Here is an 8,983-nt window from a genome sequence, read left to right on the forward strand (position 1 = left end):
TAACTGTTGAAAAAACAACTCTGAAGGAAAAGAGAAGATAAAATATTGCACTAATGAATCAGTGATGGTTTTTGCTTGGGCTGCCATAAGAAACTGCCATAGACTGGAAGACTTAAACCGTAAACATTTATTTCTCACAGTTCTGGAGATTGGAAGTCCAACATCAAAGTTCTGGAAGATTCCATTCCTGGTGAGGGTCCGCTTTTTCAGATGCAGACAACCACCTTTTCACTGTGGCTTCACAAAGGAGAGCAGAAAGCAAGAAAGAGAGCTTTGGTTTCTTTTCTTACAAATACACTAATCTCATCATGGATGCCCTACCTACATGACTCTCGATTATCATGTATCCCAAAGACTCCACCTCCAAATACCATTGCATTGCAAGTTAGGGCTTTAACATATACATTTTGAGGAAACATGAATCATAATAGTCACAAATGGAACAGACCTTTTAAAAGGGATAAATTTCAGTTTTCGAGGTAGGAAAGGAAATTGCACTGAATGGACTAAGACCAAAAAGTTCTAATGTAAATTCAATCAATGCAAGCTATCTGGCTTGTGGGGCCTAATTCAAAATGCAAATGTACCACTCCTTGTTCAAAAGGGGGGAGGGGGAAATGCCACTAAAATTATTAACACACAATGCCTACCCATAGCTTAGTGGTTAAGGGAGCTGGATCCTTCATGGTGAACTGCAGTTCTAATCTAGCCTCAGCAGCTCAAGAAGCACTGCAGACATGTGGGTTTACATGCTCAAAATCCTGACATGATGGAGAAATGGAGAAAATGGATTGAGGGGCTTTCTAATCTGTCTCTCTTTGTCTCTGTTTTTCTGGCAAGCACATATGTCCTCTAGCAACTGAAAAATAATTAACACGTAAGCTCAGCCACAGTAGTGCAAGCTGGTTGATGTTGTTACTCAACAGGCTGATGGCACAAGGGAGGCCAGCTTCAATTCTTGGCCCACCTTAAAAACCAGGTGTGGTGACACATGCCTATAGTCTCACAGGCATGAAGGATCACAATACCCACATGCCTTAGAAGACAAAAAAAGAAGATGAAGTATTAAATTATAAAGTTTTCTCTGTTGTGCTGTGTTCTTTCTCTCAGCTGATCATGGTATTATTTACTATTTGATATTGTTCTAAGTAAGGAAAAATTTAAAGTGTTAACAAATGTTATCTTTTTTTATATTGTACAATGCTAATATGAAATGCAAATACTAGAACATTTAACTCTTATGCAGAGCCACCCAAACCACACAATCTGTATTATAGAGCTCATAAATGTATATGACTTACCCAGACAGTGGAAATGCTGTGCAAAATGAATTTAACTGCTTTTTATTTCATTTCTTGCTGTAGGCACATTGTACTAACCTCTAGCTTACTGAATAAGGAAGGACTAAGAGGAAAAGGGTCTGAGTGTGGCTCTGCCTTTTCCTTCCCCGTCACCATCTCTGGTGCAAGTGTTGGCCAATGTAAGGAAGATATGAGCAAGAAACGAAGGTTAGTCCCTCAGTCACTGATATTTCTCAGAACATCACTGCAAACACCATTGCCTTTTTCTGCAGCCAAAGTGGTTTCTGGTTTCAAAGGGGAAAGCATGGCCTCTCACAGTTGCCTGTGCCCCGAACTCATTCATAGACATTAAGTGCTCATCTTGTACTTGATTTGAGTGTCAGTCAACACCTATATGTGTGGGTCTGCTATTGATAGATTCTGTGCTCAAGGTTCCAAGAGAGGTCTATGCAAATGAGACAGCAAAGGATGGCTGTGAATGCCAATACTGAACACATCTCTCTCACTCATGGCTTCATCAGACTTCACTACAAAGCACAAGTCCGAAGGTAAAATCACTTAAGAACTGCATGATGACAGCTGCAGGGCACTGAGGCCCTTTTGAGCATTAGGTCCTAAGCAAATGCTAAAGTCACACACCAGGGAACTGGCCCTAGTGATGAGACAGGTATACAGAGAGGGAAATATACAAAAGGCCCACTCCAGAAATGTTCTCATTTCTACCTCCAAAAGACAACTGTCATCCATGTGTCTTTTTTCTTTAACCAAAATTCTCAAATGTATTATCAGTAATCTAAATCACCCTCTCCTGGTGGGATATAAATTGTTTCTTGAAAAACATTTTTAAAAGTCTCCAACCATGGCTGATACCAACATGATGTTGCTGAATGCCAAATTGGGAAGCCACGTGCTCACCTGGCTCACGCTCACCTACAGCGGCACAAGTCAGCTTCAGCAGACAGCTGTTTGTTCTTCAAATGGCAGGGTCTCTGAGAGCTTTGATGTGATTATGTCAACCCCAAGAAGGAAGATTTCTGTATATGATTTAGCTCACCTCATCCTGAGAATGCCAAACATATGTCATATATTCTCTGAGTCCTGTGGAATACTTAACCACCCCTCACGGAAAGACTGTATATAATCTACACATCATCTAATGGTTTTGAAAGGTGGGACTTTGGAATGAGACTGGAATTAGATAAGATCAGCAGGATCACTGAATCCTGGTAGCTTTATAAAAGAGATATGGTCACAACAGACAGAGCCAGCCCTTGGCCCTCTCACTGGGTGACGCCCTGGGCCCCTCAGAACTCTGCAATCTCTACCGAGAGCACATAAGAAGGCTCTCCCTAGATGCAGCCCCTTAATTTTGGATTTCCAAGACTGAACTAAAGTAACCTCTAGCCATACAAATCACTCAGTTTCAAATAATCAGTTATTAAGCAATAGAGAAAGGACTAGCATGATTCATTAGGATGACAGTGACTGAAAAATTTGAAATTATGAAACATCTATTAGCATACATTAGAATCCCCTAAAGAGCATTAAGATTTGGATTTCTGGGCCTCCTTCATCCACAGAGTGTCAGATTCAGTGAGTCTGAGATCCGGGAGTGCACATTTCTAAGTTCCCAGATGATATCTCGGCTGCTGGGATCTAATTTAGAGCCTTACCTGCCTTATGCACAATGGCATTTTAGAGCTGATACTTCTCCAGAACCAGCTTTTAAGAACCAGCATTTTAAAATTAGTCATTGCACCAGCGCTGTCATCTAGTGGTTGAGGGAGCCAGATCCCTCATCACTGACCATGAGGTTCAAATCCCAAACCCGGAAGCTGAGGAACACAGTGGGTGCATGTGCATTACTGCCTCAAATTCTGAAAGGAAAATGAAATGGGGAAGGGACTGTGGAATGACCATGTCCTACTGAGAAGTGCCTTCTCTCTCTCTTCCTCTCTCTCTCTCTGTCTCTCTCTCTCTATCTCTGGTGAATGTGTACCCCCTCTGTTAAAAAAAAATTAAAAATAATAAAATTAGTTATTCACCATGCATCAAAATGGAATATATCAAAATGGAATACAGTTCCCTGTTGTACAGGAAACTGTTTATACAACTTTTTTTGGGTACTGTGCTTTGTTCAACTATCCAGTCTATGTTTATTAAACAGAGTGTAATTTAAAAATTAGAATCTATGCTTGAGCATAGTTTCATTTCTGGAAATGAAACTTCCAGAAGACTGATAACATTAGCATTAAGCATTAAATTAAATTTATTTAGTTGCTTCAAGGTTATGTTTGGTTTTCATACTCTCCTAATAGCAATCATTCTATCTTCAGCTGCAAACAAACAGAATAGTTTCAAAACATGCTTGAGATTGCACAGCCAACAGTGGCAGAACATAGTGTCCACCATGGAGCGTTCTCTTCTGGTTTTGTTTTATTTATAAGCTAGAGGGCATTTGCACTCACCAGAGAGAAACAGAGAGAGAGAAAAGAGGGAGAAAGCAACCCCTGATGGAGCATGACACAATCCCTTCCTGCCTATTTCTCCATCCAGTCAGGATATTAGGAACCCACATAAGGAACCCAGCTGGGAGTCTGGGACTCAGACCACGCAGCTGGCCATGTGGGGTCCAGCTCCCTTTACTACTAGGCACAGGGCTGGCCCTATAGCTTTCTCTTTTCTGCCTCTCCTTGGTGCTTTGAGCACACTAAGTGTGCAAGGAATGTATGTGAAATTGAAGAGAAAGAGGGAGACCTAAATTTCAATGGATACATTTCTAAGACCATCTATGGAAGTCAGAGCTGAGTCCTACCATTTCTGTATTAATTGTCCACTCTGAAATTCCCAACTTCCCTTTTTGTAGGATGAAGTTGCTCTGTGTACAAAGGTGGTTGGCATTACAGCCCTTGCCTCGAAGAGATTAAAACAAAAACCCCAAATGCTATTTTTAACAGCTGGTGTAAGCAGGATGTGATGGTCATTGTTTCAAAATCACATCCCCCAACAAAGAAAATAATCTTAAACATGGTTTTCTCTTGGGCTCATTCTTGACTTACTCGAAATACTATTTCAGAAGTTTCTAAATGATTAAAGTCTTTTATATCATCCTTAGTATTTTCATGGATTATTATTTTTTAAATAACTGGGAATCAAATTAAGATCCACCACTTGCTTTTTAATTTTACACATGGTAGCCATGACCGTCAAGTTGAGTTTCCCTGTCAGATTTCAAGGTCGTTTTGCGAACACCACAGCCAGCCCTCCCCCTACTCCAATCTGTACAACCACAGAGAAGGTACCTCAGCGAGCTGGAGCCAGGACTGAGTACCCACAATGTGTGGGTAGGCCCCTGTCTCACCTAAACATTTTGCACAGTTATTTCTATTTTTACCGCACCATCTAGCCAGATGCCGGAAGTTTGGCTTTTGTTTGGTTGTATTGTTTGGGGTTTTTCCTGCTGGTCTGATGGCTTTTAGGGTCAGTGATTACAGACATTGCAGAAATGAGGTGTTCAGAGGATTTAAAGGCGAATAAGTCATTCAAGGGGACTTAGCTCAGGAGTTCACTCCTGACTCATAGCTGGCCTTGGGGTGAGTGGTCCCTTTGGAGGCTACACAGAATGGGATGAGTCCTAATTTTATCCTCAGTTTACTGAAAGAAAGGTCCTCTGCATTAACAACAAAAAAAATTATTGCTAGAGCATATATAACAGTTAATATTGCTAAAGATTACCATTTATTCATGTTCTCTAACCTGTCCAACAATGTCCTAAGCCCTCTTATGAACAACCTAGGAAGGTACGCATGATTATTTTTACCTCACAGAAATGACACCGCAGCTTAGAGAAGCTAGGCGACTTTCTATATTGATAAGGACCAAGTAGCAGGAACCAGTAGGTGGCCTATTGGTTAAGGCTCTGGGCACTCCCACATGACTGAGCACGGTTCAAGTCCTGTACTTGGTGGCTTGCTTTCTCACTTTCTCTCTCTCTCTCTCTCTCTCTCCCTCTCTGGTCAAGTTAAAATGAAAATGAATAAATAAAATTAAATAAATAATTATTAAAAAAAAAAACAACCAAGTGGCAGCCAGTTCTATTTGCCCCTGAATAATCATAGTTTATATTTATTGAATTCTTTATGCTAAACCCCCTATGTGTGCTATTTCTAATGAAATAAAAAATGAAATAGGACCCAGAAAAGCTATGAGATGTGTCCAAATCACAGATATATTGAGAAAGTGCTAGAACCAAAACCCACACACCCAGTTCTCAGTATACCTGTGTCTATTTTGTCCATGACACAAATGTTTCCATGAAACTCAAGTTCTGAGAAAGAACCTTGGTATCCACAGAAGAACCAGCCTTAAGGTCAAGGTGCTGGGGGCTAGCAGGTGGCTTGGTAGTTAGGGCACCAGACTCTCACATGACCAATCACAGTTTGAGTCCCAGACCCAGTTCGAAAATCATGCCAGGAGCATGTACGTGTATGCCCAAAAATCCAGGAGAATAGGGGAGAAGGGATTGTGGCATGGCCAATCCCTCTAGAGGGTGATTTCTCACTTTTCCTCTCACCGTCTCTCTCTGTCTCTCTCCCATTAGTGGACACACCCTATGGCAAAACAAATAAACAGCAAAGATGAAGGTGCTGCCCCTGAGTGGCTAGGTGTGGACTCTGGAGCTGCTGCCTAGACATATGTGCCAGCTCTGTGCTCACCTACCTTGGGGCCTCGAGCAGCTGTGTAACACCTCTGTGCATCTATCTCATCACCTATAACGGGACATGGTAACAGTGCCTTTCTCACGGGGCTGTGGTGAGGATCATTCTAGTAAAAGGGGCCCTTTTAATCGACAATTACTACTTCTCGTATATAGGAGGAAAGACAGATTTGATTGTCCCTTCTTTTTTTATTGCAAAAAATAAAGAGAAAAAGAAAAGAAAAGGTATGTCATAAGAGCAAATGTTCTGGTTTTTCTCAAAAAGAACTAAATTTCAGGTCACTGGGATTAGCTCAGGGAACAGGTAAGATACTAACTAAAGAAATTAGGGTAAGTAGCTAATTAAAGTCTTGAAAACACTAGCTAGGGATCAGGCCACACACAGAATTTCAACTCCCAGCATCTCTAAGGCTCTGAATCTTCTGGAAATACTACCAGGAAAGGACAGTTCAGCAAATTCTAACCTTAAATGGAAAAATATATATATCAAGTTTAAATTGATGAGATTAATCGAAGTTGGGATTGTTGGGAACTAAAGCATCAATAACTAAGCAATTGTATGATGAGTGACTTTGACATCATAATACACGGGTTCCCCTTTTAAAGTTGCATGGTATAGACTCTTAAAACCAAAGTAGAGGATGGTGGTGATTGCTGTAGAAAATCGTGATTGTCATTAATGCCACTGAAGTGTACACTTACAAATAGTTACAATGGTTAAAAAAGGAAAGCAAAAAGAAAAAAAATTCATGCCTACCCCGTTTTATTCATAAAGAGCTGTACAGAAGAGTATGCACATTTTTTCTTTTGCAAATTATATATTTTATTTTAGTTATTATTATTTCCTTTTTATTTTGACCAGAGAGAGAGAGATAGAGAAAAATGAGAAAGCAAGTCACCAGTTCTGCACTCAAACTGTAGTTGATCATGTGGGAGTCCAGCAGTTGGTCATGTGGGAGTCCAGTGCCTCAACCACCACGCCACCTGCTGGCCCCAGAAGTGTACACCCTTACCAGACATATTCTCCACTTTCAAAAGTTAGTCGCACATATCCTAGTCATGGTGAACTAGTCAGTTATACAACAGTGAGTGAGTGAATAGCAAATGAAGAGGATATTGTTCTGATTCCACCATAAAACAAACAGTTCCTGCTACTTCCCTTGCAAACTTATGGATTTAGTTGAATGGAGAGTACCCTAAGATTGCAAGATGAAGTGTTTTTGAAAGGTTTATAACTTACTGTCTTGTAGCTATTATCAGTCAAGATTTTTTCAATTCTTTACAATCAGACAAAACAAAGGAGGGGATGATAGATGGTGCAGCAGTTAAGCTTGACATTCTGTGAGGCTGACCGACACGGAAGCTTCCAGGTTTGCCTCTGGAGAGCTCCCTGAGTACACCAGGCAAACCCATTCAGATCTGGGGTAGGCTGAAGCTGGGGTGTATCATAGACTCTGTTGAAGTGCTGTCTCTCTGTCTCTTGCTCTCTCCCCTTACAGTCGGTCTCTTGCACATGGAAGAATAAACAAACAAACAATGCTAAGGAATAAGCAGACTGCCAAGACTGACAAAATGTCATTCAAGACCCCCAATTTCCCATTTGTGTGTAGTAAAATAGTCTCACTTAATTGTTTGCCGTTTTTGTTTAAAGTTGTTATAAACCTAAAACTTTAACATACATTTCTGCTTATAAAATAACATTTGAATTTTTTAAAAACCAAAGTTGGACAAATTAAAGAGTATTTAACCATCTATGCTACTCATCAAATAGTGAACTAAGAACTACTTATGTTGTAAACCATTTTCATCCTTCCAGATAGTTGTACATCCTAACGAACACAGCTCCTTTCTCAAACCGAAGTCAAGGTGACCAGGAGAAAAGGGAGCCCGATGGTGGCACAGTGGTAAAACACAATTCTCTATGAAATAGACCCAAAGGGAAGGTTCCCTTTAACATTGGAGACCTTTCTGAGTTGTCACGTGGCCCAAGCTGGCTGAAGTTGAGTGGGTGGATCATGGTGTCAAGACCCTGTTGGAGAGGCTGTATTTCATCTCTCTCTCCATCTTTCTCTCTCTCTCTGATTCACGGACTAAACAAATAAACCTTTAAGAAAAAAGTGGCCAGGAAGAAATAAGCCACTCTTTGGGGTAGTCCTTGCAGAAAGCACTCAGACTAAGTGAGCTATCCCAAATGCTGTCCCAGCCTCTAGAGTTTGGGCACATTGGCAAGTCTCCAGGACTCCATGTACAAATTCTTAAAATGAGAATGGAATCTTTCTCTGTCTCTCTGGTGAGTGCACGTGCCCTAAAGCAAAATAATCTCTCTCTAAAAAAATGAGGATGGTAACATTACAAATTTAAAAACAAATGAAAAGGAGGGGTTTGGGAATATTAATTTCCATGTGGAAAAAAAAAAGAAAAAAGAAATGTCTTCCTTACTTCTTCCTTTCTTTCCCTTTCTCTCTCTCTCTCATCTCGCATCTTTCTTTTCTTTCTTCTGATTTTAAATGTTTCTGTGAAGAAGACAAAGGCACATTTTCTTTGGGGTCTTTGGTTCCTCCAAGGAAATAAGAGATTCACTGGATAACAGGAATTTGTGGGGTTTTTTTGCTTTGTTTTGGTTTGGTTTTTTGTTTGTTTGTTATTTGTTTCTTTGTTTGTTTGTTTTTTGTTTTGTTTTTACCAGCACTGTATGATTTGGGGTTATTCTATAAACCAATGTCTGTCATTTAATTTTGCCTTGCAGTTAGGTTGAATAGATTAAATAAAGGTAATTTAAAGTTGGTAAACAGTGTTGGGGGCTAATTCTTAGGGTAAAAATAAGGGAGGCCTTGGAAAAAGAAGCCCTATCTTGCCCTATTGTAGAAGTTTCTGAGAGAAACATCAAAGGTGCATTTGCTAAAGGTCAGAGGACAGGGTCATTAAGCGGTCAGGGGGCAGAACCACCTGATTTGCTTTGCTCTCA

The 8,983-nt window shown here is 40.4% G+C and overlaps 1 pseudogene; it reads left to right on the top strand.

Annotated features, from left to right (window-relative positions):
* Nucleotides 1-417: 417 nt before the first annotated feature.
* Nucleotides 418-8,983, top strand: part of LOC102493236 (dimethyladenosine transferase 2, mitochondrial-like) — a 13,580-nt pseudogene continuing 5,014 nt past the window's right edge.

This window comes from Tupaia chinensis, unplaced genomic scaffold (assembly GCF_000334495.1).
Source record: "Tupaia chinensis unplaced genomic scaffold, TupChi_1.0 Scaffold143836_1, whole genome shotgun sequence".
Taxonomy (NCBI): domain Eukaryota; kingdom Metazoa; phylum Chordata; class Mammalia; order Scandentia; family Tupaiidae; genus Tupaia; species Tupaia belangeri.